The sequence below is a fragment of the Zalophus californianus genome, chromosome 8, assembly GCF_009762305.2.
Source record: "Zalophus californianus isolate mZalCal1 chromosome 8, mZalCal1.pri.v2, whole genome shotgun sequence".
In the NCBI taxonomy this organism is placed as follows: Eukaryota; Metazoa; Chordata; class Mammalia; order Carnivora; family Otariidae; genus Zalophus; species Zalophus californianus.
This window is the reverse complement of record NC_045602.1, coordinates 129,210,483-129,228,788: the sequence shown is the minus strand read 5'-3', so window position 1 is coordinate 129,228,788 and position 18,306 is coordinate 129,210,483.

The following is an 18,306-nucleotide window of genomic DNA, read 5'->3' as shown; positions in this document are numbered from 1 at the left end:
CATTCACCTCTGTCTAAAATTCCCCTGTTTATTTATTTGTTGGCTTGCTTCCCTCTCCTGCCCACCCCCCCCATAATGTCGTATGGGGGGTAGGGACCTTGATTTTCTGTCTGTGTCCCAAGCATCTGATATTGGGTCGGGAGGAGGGACCCAAGGTCTTCTGTGGCTCTCTGCAGCTTGCTTTTCATCTGTAAAGCTCTGCCAGTTCCTGCCAAGGCCTGGCCGGGAACCAGCCAAGCCCTGCAATCCCTCAGAGATTTGATGGTGATGATTGGGACTCTTTTAGTGATGACTGTTTAGAAAATAAACAAATGACCATGTGTCATGATAGCTAAAATCTTTTCCCGGCAGGCATGCCTGAGGAATGGGTTCATGCAATTTATTGGGCCTTTCCTTCATGGATTTAGCTAATGAAGGAAATCAATGACCCATTAAACTTTTTAAAAAGTGCTGAAGAGCTGTCAGTGGAGAAGGATGGCTGTTTACCAAGCCTCCAACAGATCATCTGCTCCTAACTTAGCTGTGTCAGCAAGTTTCCTGGTAAAAACTGTCCTGGGCATTTTTCTGGGAGATAGCCCAGGTTAAGAGCTTGGGATCCGGAGTGAGACCAAATTGGTCTCTGATGAAATGTCACTTCCTCAGAGAAGCCCTCTCTGATGCCTTCTAATAAACAGTATCCCAACACTCTATCCCTTTTCCCTCTTAGCACTTACCAGGCATTTAAGGACTTATTTTCTCTCGTCTGTTAACATGGGGTATTATGGTCTATATTTGTTTTATGTGTCTGTCATCCAGCTCCACCACTAAATATAAACATCATAAAAGAAAAGAGACTAAGTTGATTTGGTTCAATGCTGTCTTCCTTGAGTGACAGGTCATTGCCACACGAGCACCGGAGTCCTCAGAAGGTTCCAGGAACCAAGATGACAGGGCTTCTTTCTACCTCACAGACTCAGAGTTCGGGGTCATCCAGCTCGCTTTGTCCACTAATGAGGAGACACAGCCAGGAAAGGAAGTGGCCCTGTCATCTGAGAATCACACATGCCCTCCTAACATAGTTTAGCACCTCGACTGGATGGATGGCTGGTTTGGGGTCAGCCAAACACCTCCCTGAGACGGAATAACTAACTGGGGACGAAGCCAAGGCCCACAGCGCTGGAGACTGAGTGCATAGCGTTTCAGTCTCCAGCCGGGGACTGCACTGTGGTCTTGCATTTTATACTTCCCAACAGCCCTGCAAGCCTCGCATTACCCCATTTCACAGATGAGGAAATGGCTGTTCAGAGAGCAAAAAGAGGTAAAATCAGTGAATACCCAATACGGAATGCTGGCTTGGACACAGCTGATAAGAAGCTTTTAAATCTTGCATCTGCTGCTTACTTGCTTTCAGGCCTTGGGCAAGTTGCTTAACCCCCTGGTGTCAGCCTGGATGCTTTCCAGTGAGAAAAACCCAACTGAAAGTGGCTTTCACAGAATGGGGAATTTACTGGCTCATGAAACTGGGAAGTCCAAAAGTGGCTTGCTTCAGGCATTGCCCTATCCAGAAGCTCAAACAATACCGTCAAGACTCTCTCCAGCTCTCTTATCTGCTGCCCGCTGTGTTAACTTCAGGCTCAGATAGGCTCTCCCCCTGAGGTTGCCAGGATGGCCCCAGCGGCTCCAGGCTCACATCCTGCCAGCCCAGCAACCCCAATGGAAAGAGTGCTTCTTTTCCCTGGTGGTCTCAGCGCAAGTCCTGGCCTTGAATCTCATTGGTCAATTGAGTCACACATCTCCACACCAATCTCTCTGTCCAAGAGAAATATTGGCAAATGAAGAAACTGAGGCCCAGAGAGGTCAACTTCTTAACCAAGGTCACACAGCTATAAGTAGCAAAGTGGGATTTAAATATGAGCAGTCTGGTTTTAGCACCTGTGCTCTTGGCCATGATGCTCCATGGTCTCTCCAAGAACTCCCATGAGCACTAAACAAATAATCACCATGAAAAGATCAGAATAGTGATAATTGTCACTTACACTGACACGGTGGAGCCTGCATTATTTTCCCCCATTTGAACTGAGGCACAGAAAGGTTAAGGAACTTGCAGATGGTCACACTGCTAAGAAAGGATGGAGCCAGGATTTGAACCCAGTTTAGCTCTAGTTGCTGCCCCCAGTTTTGACATTCTGTTCATAGATACAAGTTCTGCACTGTTTCAGAATTCTGAGCAAAGTTTGCAGTCCAGAAGCTCCTCACTCACATCCTTACTGGACTCTCCCACCTCTCCACCCCCAGAAAATATTTTAGACTACTCCAAGCCATTAAAAATAAAAACAAAAATAAATCCATAAATCTAATCTGGAGCTGCCTATCTTGAAGGATGGCTGCCTGGGTGGGAGGAGTGGAGGGGGGTGGGGGGGTGGAAAAAGTGCTCAGGGGAAACTAGGGGAATCACGTGTGTTCTGAGAAAGGAGGGTCAGAGGCACGGGGGAAGGTTCCAGAAGGGAAGTTAAACTGGAGGATGGAAACTAGACCAGACCCCATGCTTTCAGCAAAGGAGGAGTCCGGGAGGGTTTCCAGAGGCCACTGCAACTTCTCCTACCCTTTAGTTTAGAGGGTTGGAGGTGGGGGGGACACTTTCATTGCACACGCAGTGATTCTGGGTAGGGGTTCTGGAATCCAGCTGACTTGGGCTTGTGTGCCCTTGGACAAGTCCTCCGCCCTCTGAGGTCCTCGGCTTTCAGTCTTCTTCCTTCAAGGCAGGGATGTGATGGTCAGACGGAAGGGTGTCCAGTTCAGTCTCTAGTTCATGGCAAGGAATTAATACCCATGGCTGTTGTCATTCTGACTGTGTAGGTCGCTGAGTGGAAAAAGCAGGCTGCCACAGGCTTCCAGACGTTTCCATAGTATATGTTGTAAGCTGCTGTCTACCATCTCTAATTTTTGTCCTGCCTGTGGCGGTGAGCAGGGCCAGCTTTGCGGGCATGCGTGCAATCTGTGCATATCCTTATGAAGATTTTGAACTTCTTGGTAATTTTTGAACAAGGGACCCTGTGTGTTCATTTTGAATTGGGCCTTGCAAATTATGTAGCTAGTCCTAGAGGTGAGATCTCGATTTTCAAATTCTTGAAGTTGGGCTAGAAGCCATTTCTGTCTTTGAAAATGGAAATGGTCTCTCCCCTTTATTCTGGGAGGAACCACTGCTCTTGGGGGGAAGTCCTAAAACACTGGCATTGTCCAGATACAATGATTCCCCATACTGGATTGTATACTATTGTTTAGTAACAGAAATTAGAATAGCTACGTGTATTGGGTGTTAACTGTGGGCCAGGTTCTGTGCTAAGCTAGCATTTTTACCTCCATCATCTCTCTAGATCTTCCCAACAAACCTGTGAGTGGGGCTGTCATTAACCTAATTTCAAGATGAGGAAACAGAATGGTTATGTAACTTGTCCACTGTCACAGAGCCGTGTTGGCATAATGAGTCGAGTGGGTCTTTACGTTCTAAGCTTACATTTAGATAGAAATGTTCTGGGAATCCTTGGGAGAGATGTATGTCTTTTTGATCAAGTATTGCTCTAGTAGTTTTTGTATTTGAAAATGGAAATAGCCGATCATTTGAGACCCGACTGTGTAGAGAAGGAGACCCTGACCCAAACTTTTCTTCTTCTTTTGCTGGAGGCAGACATGTGGAGAGGACCCACACTTGGAGTGACCGCAGGCAGAGGGACCGAGACCAGGGGGAATGTGCTTACAACTCTGATGCTGTCCTCACCTGGGCTGTGGGGACCACACAGTGGATGGAGCTCCCCCACTGCCCATATCTGGGGTAGGTAAGGAAGAGGAGGGTTCAAAATTCTAGAGAGAAAGGGTCAGGAAGCCTCCCGCCAGGAGAGGTAGGCTGGCTCCCACAACATGGTGGCAGGCTGGAGAGAAAGGACGGTAAAGACCAGCATGAGAGAAAGAATGATCCAGGTACCTGGGCTCAAGGAGCTATTTGTTTACAGATTCATTTTGCTTGTTCCTTTTCTGCATTGTAATTCCACCTGTTATTGCCAAGGCTTTAATAAAATTTCATCCCCTTCTATGGACTCATCTGAGCTTTGGGGTCAGATATTAATTGCCACCAACATAAAATCTCCTCTTTTTTTCATAGAAATAGGATTGCCGCCAGGCAAATGGCTGCCCAGCCAAAGACTACATTTCCCAGCTTCCCTTGCAGCTAGATATGCCATGTGACTACATGCTGGCCAATAAGACAGGGATGGAAGTGATGCGCTCTACTTCTAAATCACACCCTCCAAGACTCAGGGGGTGCTGGGGGTGGGGGACGGGGGATGTTCTTTCTTTCACATTTTCCTCCATCCTGTTGCCTGCAGTGTGGACATAGTGGGCTCCAACTTGAACTGTGCATTCAAGGGCAACAATGCAAGGGAAACAAGAGAACAAGATAGAGGGAGCCTGGGACCCTGACTCTGAGGAGCTGCCCCATCCTCCCCAAACTGATCACACACAGATTGTTACATGAGAGAGACATAAAAAAAGGGCTGCTATTCAGCTGATATGCATAGATCTGGTCATCCTGGTTGCTTACAGGCATCGTTCTGATTGTTAGAAATGAACTGCTTTGTTGAAGCCGATGTTAGTGGTGGTCTTAGTTATGATAATTGAGCCTATATTCCAATGAACCCAGCCATGATCTCAGGGGCTGTTAAGGAAGAGGGCAGGCTACTGCTGCCAGGTCAAGACGGTGTTGGGGACAGGAGCAGCATCCTGGTGCAGGCAATTAAAAACTGGCAGTGGAGGGCAGTGGAAGTCCTGAGAGAGATGGCTCACTATGGTTGCTAAGCAGCCCCAAGGACAGTCCATGGGACATGTAAACATCCTGCCAGAGATTCTGAGTAATATCCTGCAGAAAGAACCTGATAAAAATTTGGTCTTCTTATAGTCATGGGGTCCTCCCGGAAATTTGGGGTATAGCTGGAGTTATAAACAGTGCCCAGCTGATGTTAATTCCCTTCTGAGGCAGATGCTTTTGGTTGTCTATCTACCCACCATTCCCTTTCCCTTTCCCCTTCTTCTTGGTTGACAGAGCCCACCCGTTATAACAGAGGCTGAAAAAGCGAGATGTTCCTTTTAGAAGCCACCTTTGCAGTCCAAGCGTGGCTATATGACTCTATCCCAGCCATGGGATATGAGGCAAAGTCTGCCCAGGAGCTTCTGGGAAAGGCTTTTTCTTCTCATAAGAGAGACACATGAGAGGAAGTGTGCCTTTTCTTTGCCAGGCTAAGGCTGGAGGAACAGAGAGATAGACAGCACCTGGGTCCTTGGCAACATCTGTGGGTTGTTAAACTGTCCCTGGAACCACCTAGTTCTAGATGTCTTTGTAAAGACCATAAATGGTTTTGTTGTTAAAGCCACTTTGGGTTGGCTTTTTTTGTTACTCTCAGCCCAAAACATGCTAGCTGATCCACTGCCTTTGGCTTCTTTCTCTACTTTCCTCCAGCCCTATGGGTCTCAAGTTGAACCACATGCCTTCTCCAGAGCACCAGTTGCTTTGGAAGTCAAGATCTCTTGGAAACCACCTGCGTCAGCTTGTCACCACTGTCCTAAATAAGAAACTCCCTGTCACTCTTTACTTCTTTATTTCAGGAGTGAGATCTGTATCTAATGGGGTGAGAGCAGAACTTCAGCCTTTGTGCGAACCTCATTTTGGCACGGATCGATCCTCTAGCATTGGTCCCATCAGGTCACCTCTCAGCTGACTAGGAGCCCCTCACAGGCATGGACTGTGTAGTATTCATCCAGGCACATCTCCAGGGTAGCTCAGGACCTGGGCGAAAGGAGGTGCTCCCTGAATCCTTGTTGAATGAATACATGAAAGAATGAAGCATCTAAACCCAATGTTATCACCTCCCTAAACAGAGCCGATTTCCCTCCTCACTGTCCTCCTACGCTACTCTAGGACAAGCCAGTTCTGGCAGAAATAGAGCCAGGAAGAAAAAGTCAACCCAACTCTCCTTGCAAAGCAGCTTCTAATCCTTCCCTTAAAATGCCTTTAACCCACTCGCTGTCAGCCTCCATTCTGGCTCAGCACCAAGCCAGCTCTGACCCAGGTCTTCTCAAAGAAGGGGAAAAGGGAGGAGGGAGAGAAGGATGGAAACTGTGTTTAAGACACTTCCAGGGGCGCCTGGGTGGCTCAGTTGGTTAAGCGACTGCCCTCGGCTCAGGTCATGATCCTGGAGTCCCGGGATCGAGTCCCACATCGGGCTCCCTGCTCAGCGGGGAGTCTGCTTCTCCCTCTGACCCTCTTCCCTCTCGTGCTCTCTGTCTCTCATTCTCTCTCTCTCTCAAATAAATAAATAAGATCTTTAAAAAAAAAAAGACACTTCCAGAAACATGGAAGAAGTAAAGATAGAAGAAATCCAGAGCGGGCCTTCTCTCCACTTGGAGTTCTAAGTGCTAGCATTGGGGGCAGGACATTTTTATTTTTCTCAGTTCTTTTTCTATCACAAAAGGAATACACATTTGATGAAGAGATCTTGGAATGTGCATGTGAAAGAGAGAACACTCACTTCTTTGTCTCACTGCTTATGATGCTCGCTGTGCTAACATTCTGTGCGTGTGTTTTCACCTTTCTCGAGTTCTCCACCTCTTCCTCTCTACCTCCATCTCCCCCTACCTCAACCCCTCTCCTCTCTTCTACTCTGTCTGTCTGTCTGTCTCCAGGTCTCTGATTCTTTCTCTCTTTCTCTCTCAAACTTAACTGTTTCCAAGTTCTTCGCCCTTCAGAGGGAGGTCATTCCTCCCGTTAAGAACCCATCCATGTGGTCTAATTTCCATCTCACGAGACAGCTGGAAATCAAGTCGCCTTCCCTCCACAGTGCTTTCTAGAAACCCAAATACAGTGTCCTCTATGAACTCTGGTTGTCACCACCTCTCCTTGCTGTAAGTTGTTGCTTCAGTCTCCTCTCCAGCTCCCTCTTGCTCTTCACAGGTCAGCGCAGAATGCTTTCGGCTGCAAGGAACATTTGATCTGACTAATGGCAGCTTGAGCAGGTCAGAGTTTATTTTCTGCACAGAAGAAGTCTGGGGAGAGGTGTTCTCTTGTCATGCTGATGACCTGCCCGCATTTCCTTAGCACACGGTGTTCACACCTGCAGCTCTCTGGCTGAAAGTTTTCTCTGGCCATGGGAGTACACTCAGCTCCCTGTAGGGCCTGGCCAAGAGTGTTGGGGAGTTTGTGTCTTCAGAAGCAGCCCTCAATCAGTAACAAATGCAAGTTGGTAAGTACCCCAGTTCCTTGTCCCTTGGGGAGGGCAACTCAGAGGCGTGTTCTGCAAACTCTCCCAGCGGTTCCCAATGAGAGGGACCCCCACTTGCCCACAGTGGTGACCTGACCTGCTCATGAATGCCCCTTCACTTCCCCATCTCACTTCCCCACTCCTGAACGGATGCCTCCTGAGATCGCCTCTTGAGTAATTTACTTGCATTCAAATCCTTGCCTCAGAATTGGCTTCTGGAGGAACTCAGCCTAAGACAGCACACTTTTGGCTTTTCCTTTTGTCTAACTCAAAGGCTTCAAACAGAAGTAACTCTCTGACCACTGTAACTCCACAAAGTTCTAGCATCTTTCAAATAGCACTGCATCCCAACTTCTAGTCCTCAAGACGTCAAAAATATTGGGTTTCCATCCAGGGGCCTCTATTATACCTGCTTTGTACCAGGTACTTTGCATACACAATAAAGTGATGTTAGGAGCCCTCTGGCCCTCTGAATCACTCAGCCAAGCTCAGAGGTCATCCAGCAGTTGGGGACAGCCACCTTTCCTTTCAATAAAATGGCATCCCATCCCATTCCTACCTTGCACCGCCCCGTCCCCTCAGCTCCAAGTCTGTAGAGCCATGAGTCTAGCCCGAACTGAGTGATGGAAGGGAGGGAGGGTATAAAAGACATCTGAATCGAATCTGAGATTGATATTATTTCAAGTACCTTTTCACTGAAATATAATACATATAGAGAAAAGTAAAGGTGTTGTAAGTACAGAGCTGAAAGAGTTTCCACAAACTGAACATACTCATATATCCTGCATCCAGATGAAGATACAGAACTCTACCGGGCCCCTAGAAAGCCACCTTGTACCTCTTTTCATCACTTCCCCAGTTCAAGGCCTACCATCACCCTGACATCTAACACCCTGGATTAGTTTGGCCCGTTTTTGAACTTTACATAAATGGAATCATGCAGTGTACACACTTTCGTTTCTGCCTTCTTTAGCTCAACATCATAGCTCACGAGATTCATCTGTGTTGGGGGGAGTTGTGGCTCACTTGTTGAGACTAACATTTTAACTTGAGTTTTAAATTTTGAAAGCTGAAATGAGACAGCTTTGGTAACCAAAATAGCCTGACAAGGAATGGCAGAAAGGTAGGTTGAGGAACCCCACCCCTAAAGAGCTGCATGATTTGGGGGAAATGACCTAACTTCTTGTTTCTCTGTTCCTATAAAATGGGAATAATATGGGTTCCTACCTCCTAAGGTCATGAGGATTTAGTGAGCCAACATATCTGAGGTGTTTAGGGCTGTGCCTGGTACGTAGGGAGCACTCTGTGAGGACTTACTACTTCTACCACCATTACTCAATGATTTTTATTATTACCCAGAGGGGAAAGGGAGGTTTCAACAGAGGACATTTGGCCGTAGTTATTATAAAAATAAAAACAATTTCATAGTTACATCTCAACGAGTTGAGACATATCACTAAACCGGTTAGACATGTGTCATCTCAGTTAAAGTGCACATCAACCTTGAGAAGCTAATATGATAATGCTCATTTGACAGATGAGAGGCAACTCCCTCAGGGTCACCCACTGGGTGCGTGGCGGAGCCAGGGTCTCTCTGACCATGGAATCCTGTTCTTCTCTTTGTCCCCTGCTGGATCTAGCCATCTTCAGGATGTTTGCTGGGGTGACTTCGCTGGGCTGCCTTTGGCATGACCACACCCCTCCCCCCCCACCCCATGCAGTGTTTTCTTTAGAACTTACCAGACTGTTTTCTGTGTTGATTTTCCCATCCACCTGACCACAGGAGGCTCAGTCGTTCTTGTAGGTTTCAAGAAATTTGTGAATTACCAGGTGAGTCAGTCATACTCAGCAAACACGTCCTAAGGTAGCTCCACTGTGGCAGTATGGTGGCTGGGAATGTGGCGGGGCGGCGGGGGGGGGGGTGTTGGCTGAAATTAGTCAACGGAGGTAATAGAATTCTCCCACTACAAATCATGAAATTGGTTCTAACCAACAGGAACAGAAGAGGAACTTGTGAGAAGGACACAAGGCACTTTATAGAAATAGAAAGAACTTTCTAGAGAGAAAGCTCCAGAAGCAAGTTTGAAAAGGACTGGAAACAGGATGCCCCGGAGGGTCTTGGCTGCATAAACTGGCTAGTGTTCTCTTCAGCTCTGATGATGTGTCACTTAGCATGTTTTGGCTGCAAGTAACAGAAAACTCAGCTCAAACTGGCTTAAGCAGTAAGGGAGTTGGTTGGTAGGGCAATTCCAGGGTGGGTTGACTCAGAGGTTTAAGAATGTACTTGAGAACCCAGGTTCTCTTTCTTTCTTCCTCTACCATCCACGTATTAGCTTCATTTGAAAGCTTGTTCCCTCTATGGCTGTCAGTAGTAATCAAGCTATAACATTGTTAACCCCCAGTAAGGGATGAAAGAGAGAAAGAGGCTTCCCTTGGCTCTCTCTCTCTCTCTCTCTCTCTCTTTTTTTCTAAAGATTTATTTATTCGAGAGAGAGTGTGTGAGCAGGGGAGAGGGGAAGAGGTGCAGAGGGAGAAGGCGAGAGAGAATCTCAAGCAGACTCAAGCAGAGTGAGGAGCCCAACACAGGGCTCGATCCCACCACCCTGAGATCGTGACCTGAGCCAAAATCAAGAGTTGGAGGCTTAACCAACTGAGCCACCCAGGCACCGCCCCTCTGCCCCCCCCCCTCCCCCGCCAGCTCTCGCTTAAGAGTAAGGAGGCATTTCTGCCAGATGCCTCCCAGAGATCTGTCCAGGTATCTCAGTGGGCCCAACTGGCTTGGGCCTGTTCACTCCTGAACCAATCATCAGGAAGAGGCACAGGGGTGATTCTTGGCTCCCAGAGGACATTTGGTAATGTTGGGAGACATTTTCAGGTATCACAACTAAGGAAGTGTTAGTGGCATCTCATGGGTGGAAGTCAGGGATGCAGATAAATATCTTACAATGCCCAGGACAGCCCCGCCCCCTCTTCACACACTACAGAAAATGATTTGTTCCAAATGTCAACGTGCAGAGGTTGGGAAACCCTGGGTTAGACTAATCACGCCCGCCCTGTACCTGAGGCATAATCGCTGGTGGGGAGGCACCGACAGTGTCCATTGCAAACTTTTTTCCAGAAATTTTTTGTCACTCCATTTGAGATTAAAATTTCATAGAGGTTTTGTTTGTTGTGGCCTGGGTCACTTGCCCATTCATAGGCTAATAGCGAGCAAGGCTCCCGTGGTTGACCACTAGTTCCCCCACAGGAAGACTGGGATCCTAAGACAGGAAGTGGGAAGGGATGTTAAACAAGCAAAAAAGCCCACCTCAATTTCTCAAAGAATCTTTAGCTCTTGATGCTCCTGGAGGGGACAAGTTTCAGGTCTTATCTGGAACCCCACAAAACTGTGATGCATTTTCTCAGTGGTACTCCTCTCAAAGAAGAATATAGGAGTGGGAAAGCATGTAACATCCTGGGATGATATGGGGTAGGGGTGGGTAGAGGAAGAGTGAAATATACATTAAACTTGACCTCAAAGATGGCTATCGTCAAGTTTTCTTGAGATATGGGGTCTACTCTTCCACCCCCTTGAATCTGGCCAACAGGAACAGAAGAATCTGCACTGGCCTTGACCTGGGTCTGTTTTGACAAATAAAACATGTTAGAACAGATGCTGGGCCATTTCGGGGCCCCCTGTCTCATATAGCCCTGAGCCTTCTTTTCTGTGGAAGAAGTCCAGGCTACTCCAAGGAGAGAGCACTGAGACACCATCTTGGATGTCCAGCCCAAGTCAAGATGGCGTCAACCCCAGTTGCCATCAGCCTGCAATGTCATGAGAGACCCCAAGTGAGAACCACTCAGCTGAGCCCCATCAACCCACAGAAGTATAAGTGATAACAATAAATTGTTGTTTTCAAGCCACTGAGTATTGAGGTGCTTTGCCATGCATCGACTGAGAGCCAAAACAATATATAAATGCATATAAATATAAAATAAATACATACATCAAGATTTTTCTATTTTAATATTCACTAATATTAGATCAGAAAATGCCGTGCTGTTGGCTTTGAAGTTGGAGGATGTGCCATGAGCCAAGGGATTCAGCTGGGCTATAGTAGCTGGAGAAGGCAAGGGAATAGATTCTCTCTGAGAGCCTCTAGAAGGAATCTGTTCTGCCAACACCTGGATTCTAGCTCCATGAGACACATTTTTTAGGACTTCCAACCTCCAGAACTATAAGATAATAATTCTGTGTTGCTTTAAGCCGCTAAAGCTCTACGAATTTGTTATAGCAGGCATAGGAAACTAGGGTATCACCGTACTGAGCATCTTACACGTGGTGTCTACGGAATTCTCCCGACCAAGGCAGGTCTGATACCATCTCTACTTTAGAATCGAGGAAGCTCGTTTTCAGAGGGATGAAGGGACTTCCTCAGGCCCCACAGCTATTAAAATGGCAGGGCCAGGGACACATGTTGGCCCTGCCATTTATGGTTATGCTTACAAATACCACTAGTGTAGGATTTATGTGGACTTATGTAAACATACAGACATTGGTCTATGCCTCTGCCACGTTGCCATCTTTTTTTAGTTGTTTGTTCCAGGGTTAACACTGTGACCACTGTGGAAGTCCCCACCAGCCATAAGATGAAAACTGCACTTTTGAAATTACAAGGGTCACTGACTCATTAGTCTTTGTTGTTATTGGCACCAGAGCATCTCATTTAAAAAGACGAAATTCGCATGGGGTTCGGGTGGGCCAGATGCACACCTGAGCTGGAATTCCAGCACTCTGCCACTTATCTGCCATGCTACCAACAGCGAGTCCCGTTCCCTGTCTGAACCCGTTTTCTCGTCTGTGAAATGGGAATTATACAAACATGACTCCGTGTGCTAACGGATGACAAGTGCCCTGCGCTTTGTAAATGTTGGTTTTGTACCTTTCCCCCTTTTCCTCCCTTGTCTTGAGTTTCCCCAGCCAGCATCAGGGCCCATTGTCGTCCCCTTCAGCCCACCATGGAGGACTGCCTGTGGTTTGGTGGATTGTTCTCTATATGCCTATGGCTTCCTACCCCCGGCATCTGCATTGCTGCCTAGGGCCTGTGTGCTGGGGTGCACTCAGCAGGTCACAGGGGAAGTGCCTGAGAGTTGATGATGCCAGCCAGAACCTTCCACCATTGAGAGATGGGTGTTGTTCTTAAGTGTCCCGGCTCCCCCGCTCCTGCATGAGACAATTCTGAAGAGTACTCCGCATCAGCTCCCAGAGGTCCCCATTGGGACTGGGCCCCCAGGTGCCCATAAAGGGAACCAGCTCATTGACATCCTCTTCCGTGGGGGTCCTCCCATCCCCATCTCACTTCCCCACCCCCTCTTTGTTCTTCCTGACATTGTCTCCCGGATGCACACCCTTGCATCTGGGGAGTAGCAGTTGCTCTCTGCAGTCTTTAGGTTTTACCATTTGCCCAACTTCCATCTCCCCACTTTCCAGTTGCTAGCATCTGCCTTGTTCTGCATGAGTTTGAGCTTGTTTTCCCTCTGGTTGTCGGAGTCAAGCAGGCTAGAAGTGCTGGAGAATTCATGCTCCCTCCCCCCCCCCCCCGCCCCAGCAGCCATCACCCAATGCAAGGGAGGAGGTGCTGTACGGATCTCCCAGTTCCCTGGTCGCTCAGGTAGGATAACTCTGAGGCAGGTAACTGTTGTACTCCCGGGGTAGTAACTGTCTTGGTAACTTGCTTGATTTCAGTTGCCCTCCCCTCCCTGGCTCACTTTCCTCTTCCCCATTGGTGTGTCTTTGGCCTTCCAAATAAATTATTTGTCCTGGAATCTTTGTCTCAGGGTCTGCCTCTGGGGAAACCCCAACTACGATACAAGCTCTGCTATTGGGCGTTTCCAAACTAAGATATGGATTGGATCCCACCCTAGTCTTGCTTTCAATCTCCCTCAAAGAACACGGTGGCGCAAGGTGCTCTTCAACGAAACGAAACAGCATTGCTGTGGTAGGTAACTGCATTTGGAGCCAAAGCTGGTGACTCTTATTCCCTGGCTGGAGGGACTTCATCTTTCCTGTGGCATTAACAAGCCTCACGCCCTACCCTTGGGTACATTATTGCCCCTGTATTGCCCGCGAACTCCTTTGTTGCATTTCACAAAGTTATGGAAACACAAAGGATGCTCTGTTGGTAGCTTTGGAAATGCCCCTTGGGTCTTTAGCCCGAGGCATCTCTTGCAACTATTTATTAAGCTCCTTTCTGCGGATAGTCACACACATTTGAATGTTGGCAGGGAAGAACCTGTCTGGCTCAATACTTTTATTTGCAAAAAAAACAAAAACAAAAACAAAAAAACCCACAAAAAAACAAACCAGCAGAGTGTCTGATAGGAGATCGCGCAGCAACTACCCCCGACCATCACACTTTCTGTTATTTTCTAAATTTTCCTTCTTTCCTACTGGTGAGTATGAAGCCTGTTTGCTAGTTGGGGCTCTCCAGCATCTACTGCATTCTGTTCTGTGCCAAGCACCCCAGGGTGCAACCACCCATCCGATCCCTAAATTTTCTGGGTTGCGGCGACGCCCATGTGATTTAGCACCAGCCAATCAGAGCAGCTGAAGTACAATGGCCATCACGATTGGTGCAGGGAAGGGCCTGCAGTACATCCGTGCAAGCCGAGCTCATCCCAGGATTTGTTTGGTGGCTACCGGGAGGCAGCTCTCTCTTGCTCCCCTCGTGAGCTTAGAGTGGTTGGCAGGCTGACAAGTGAGCTTGACTTACTGAACATCTCAAGTCCAGAAGAGCTATTTTTTTTTCTTCACGAAACACTGCCCCCTACTGTGTTATGTTGCATCTCCCAGGAGAGCTGATTCCTTAACAGTATTTTATTTTATTTATTTTTAAGTAGGCTCCACACCCAGCATGGGGCCTGAACCCACGACCCCGAGATGGTGACCTGAGCCGAGATCAAGAGCCTGATGCTCAACCAACTGAGCCACCCAGACTCCTTAATGGTATTTTTGAACAGAGTCTGTAACTTTCCCATCACTTCTGCTTGTTTTAAAAAGCTCAGCCTAAAATAGTTCCCAAATCTGAGCAAATCCCTGATTTAAATCTTGTCCTGCTCAGGATATCAGTTCAGCTGCTGTAATAAAAGCCAAAATAACTGGCTTGAACAAAATAAAAGTTTAGTCCTTTCTCATGGAACAGTCCAAGTGTCTGGTAAGCCATGGTGGTTCTACCTTGTCTGGGATTCAGATTCTTGCTATCTTGTTGCTTAGCACCCTCAACATGTGACTTCCACTCTGTGGTCTAAAAAGGCCGCGGGAGCTCCTGCCATCATATCCATATTCCTTCTTATGAGTGAGAAGGGAGAGGGAGAGGGCACTTCTGTGCCTTCCAACTGCACAACCCAGAAGCTTGCAGTCACTTGAGTAGGGGATGCAAGCCCTGGTCTCCAGCCTCCTCCAACCCGTCCACTCTCTTCCATGACCTGTGTGGACAGCATCAAAGGGCTCTCCTGCCTGCTGCTTCTGGTTGGGTTTGACCAATGAGAGACACTGGCAGGAGATGGGAAGAAGGAAGCAGAGTAGATCTGGGTATTTATTCCCCAGCTGTCCTGTTGGGCACCAGGGGCTACTGTGTCCCTCAACCGAAGGTCACACACAGGTCCTTCAGAGCGCCTCTCCATAGGGCTTCTTCTCTCCAGATCTGGCAACCATTTCCTTCTTTGCCCCTTCAAGCCTAGGTGAGAACACCTCCACTGTTTCTATCTAGGGGCTGGAGAGCCCCCAGTTACTACCTGGTGGTAACATGCCCTCCGCTACTAGTCTTGGGGTGTTGCGGCATCCCCGCAGGTTCCCTACACCCCAGCCACACTTTATAAAGTTTGTTCCTAAACTTCTACTCCTGCTGGGACCCTGGCTGATGTGAGTCCTCTTAACAATCCCAAGCAATAAATGCCTTTACCATCATCCCAAGGCTACAAATGAGACACTGAGGGGCTGAGATTAAGTGAGCTGTCTAAGTCACAGAGCCAGTCAATGGTGACACCAGTGTTTGAACCAAGGCAGCCTGACTCCAGAAACCACATCCTTCACCACTTCCTGAGACTTGGCTTCTTGGAAATGTGAGAAGGACTGGGTTGTGAATTAGCCCTCAGGTCATCATGAACCTGCTAAGGGTCTCTGTTCCTCATATTTTTGGTAAAGGGCTTCAGCCAGTCCGGGAGCTGCAAACCCAGAGGCCTGCAGGGGTCAAAAAGTGACATCAGCAGGGAAGTGGGCTGGGTCATTGCCACAAAGAAATATGCTTTCGCCTTTTTTACTTTCAACATTCGGCCCTCTCCTCTACCTTCCCTTTCCCCGCTAGCATAGGAAACCAGGCACAGAGATAAATCACTTAGGTACTGCGCTTGGCTGACAGTAACAGAGACTTGACTCCAGGGGCTTAAACAAATTAGAGATGCATTTCTCTTACATAAAACCAGTCTGGACGTCAGCATTCTAAGGGGGCAGGGAGGGTAGCTCCATGATGTTGTCAGGGGTTCCATTCCTTTCCACCTTTAGCACAGAGCTTCCCTCCTTGAGGTCACAAAATGGCTACTTGAGCTCCAGCCACGTTTGCAATTATAGGGAAAATGAAGGAGAATGGTCAGACACCAAAGGCCTTTCTTAAAAGTCCCACCATCATCTTCAATTTACAACACACGGGACCACTCAACTGCAGCACTATGGACGGACATTCTGGACTGAATAATTACCCCTTGTGGGAGACGGTCCCATGCCTCGTAGGATGTTTAGCAGCACCCCTGCCTCCACCCACTAGATGTCAGTAGCACTCCCCTCCCCAGTTCTGACAACCAACAACAGTCCCGAATTGAGAAGCATGAGGGCCCTCACAGATTCCAGAGGAGCTGGGAAATGTGACTTTTGAATATATCGCCACCCCCAATAGTGTAGGACTTTCTGTTAGTAAGAAAGAAGTGGAGATTAGATACTTGGATGGCAAATAACTGTCTTTGCTCCAAGAGAACTTGTTCACTTTCCTCTTATTTCTACTAAAAGAGAAATGGTGACCTAAGAGTGATGATCGACAGCTTTGGTGTCAGGGGTGATAGAGAAGGGTGGGGACTGTGGCAAACTGAGAACAAAGGCCCCAAATAAAGAGGCTGTTTCGCAGCTTTGTTACTGAAAGGGAGTGTGGGACCAGAGTCACTAGAGCTTCTGAGTTTTTTCTAGAAAAGCTGGACGTCCAGAGTTTTAGATGCAAGTTCCCATTTGTAGATACTGGCAGCCAGTTCAGTTTTTTTTTTAAAGGTGAAAGACCCAATTTAATTCATGGAATCAGAGCCACCGGGTAGTGGTGGGGGGGTGGGGAGGTCGGCCTGGTGAAATCTTAGGTTTGCGGGCATTACAAGTCTTATATCTCTTTCCATATACAAGTAATCAAAACATGGAAAAAAGAAATAGCAAGGCTCAAACATCACATCCATATGCTCAATTTCACTGTTGTGATTACAAAATGAGATACACTTCTCACCCAGGAGGTGGTCCAACGCCCAAAGGGTAGACCCCGTTCCTGTGGTTGGCTGTGTGGAAGTGGGTGCTCGCGGCGAGTGCAGGCGCTCTGGAGGGGTATTTGGCTCCAGCAGATACTTTATGAATGTGCACGCTTTTGAGGACCCCCCCCAACCAGTTCAATTTTTATAAAGATTTTTCCTAGTGATATTTACCAGGATAATAGTTTGCAATGACTGGTATATAGGACTTAAAAACGTACAGAAAATATCAAACATATACAAAAATAGAATCATGTAACTAACATCTTGGTATCCGTCTTCAACAATTATCCACATTTTGCCAATCTCATTTTTTTAAAAAAATTTTATTTTTAAGGAATCTCTACACGCAGCCTGGGGCTCGAACTTATGACCCCGAGATCGTCATGACCAAGAGTCACACTCTCTTCCGACTGATTCAGCCAGGCGCTCCTCATTTTTATTCTCTCTCCTCAACTTTTTCTTTCTTTGCTCAAGTATTTTCTTTCTTTCTTTCTTTTTTTTTTTTAAGATTTTATTTATTTATTTGTCAGAGAGAGAGACCATGCACACAAACAGGGGAAGGGGCAGGCAGAGGCAGAGGGAGAAGCAGGCTCCCCGCTGAGCAGGGAGCCCGATGCGGGACTCGATCCCAGGACCCTGGGATCATGACCTGAGCCGAAGGCAGACGCTTAACGACTGAGCCACCCAGGCGTCCCGCTCGAGTATTTTAAAGCAAATGGCAGGACTCTTGTCATTTAACCAGTAAAAATTTGATGATCACATTTTTTTAATGAAATCACCATGCTATTATGACACCTACCAAAGTTAACTGTGAGATCTCAGTGTAGATCAGATGATTTTTAAGGGCCTTCTAGCTTTGCCGTTCTAAGTTTTATCAACAGATTCTCCTCCTTGTCTCCTGATCATTCTCCCTCTTCTCCCTCTGCCCCTCCTTTTACACAGACAGACACACAGACATACATAGAAACACACAGAGAAGCACACAGACAAACACAAAAACAGAAATACGCACGGACCAACTCACGAAAGACCACACACAGACATCCCAATGAGCGCGCACGCACTTACACACACACACACACACACACTCTCTCTCTCTCTCTGTCTCTCTACCAATTCTTGCGGAATAAAGCACACATTTTGAATTTAGACCCGCAAGCCTTTTAAACTGGGCTGGAGTCGGTGCCTACCTAATTCCCACCCACATCCTGCCATCTCCCACGTGCTGACAACTGTTTGACCCTGAACGTGTTCACTCACCCAGGCCTTCATTTTCTTTTGTGCAAAACAGGGAGAGCGATTCCAGCTGGCCTCCCACAATGATGCAGGGAGGGACGTAATTAAAGGATCGCACCCTCCTTGGGCAAGTCTTAAGTACTTAATACACGGCGGCAACAGCGGCAATGATGAGGTGATCATGAGCCCCGGCGGAAGCACGGCGTAAACAAAGGCCTGGCAAGGTTTCTGCCGGTCTTACTCTTCCGATTCC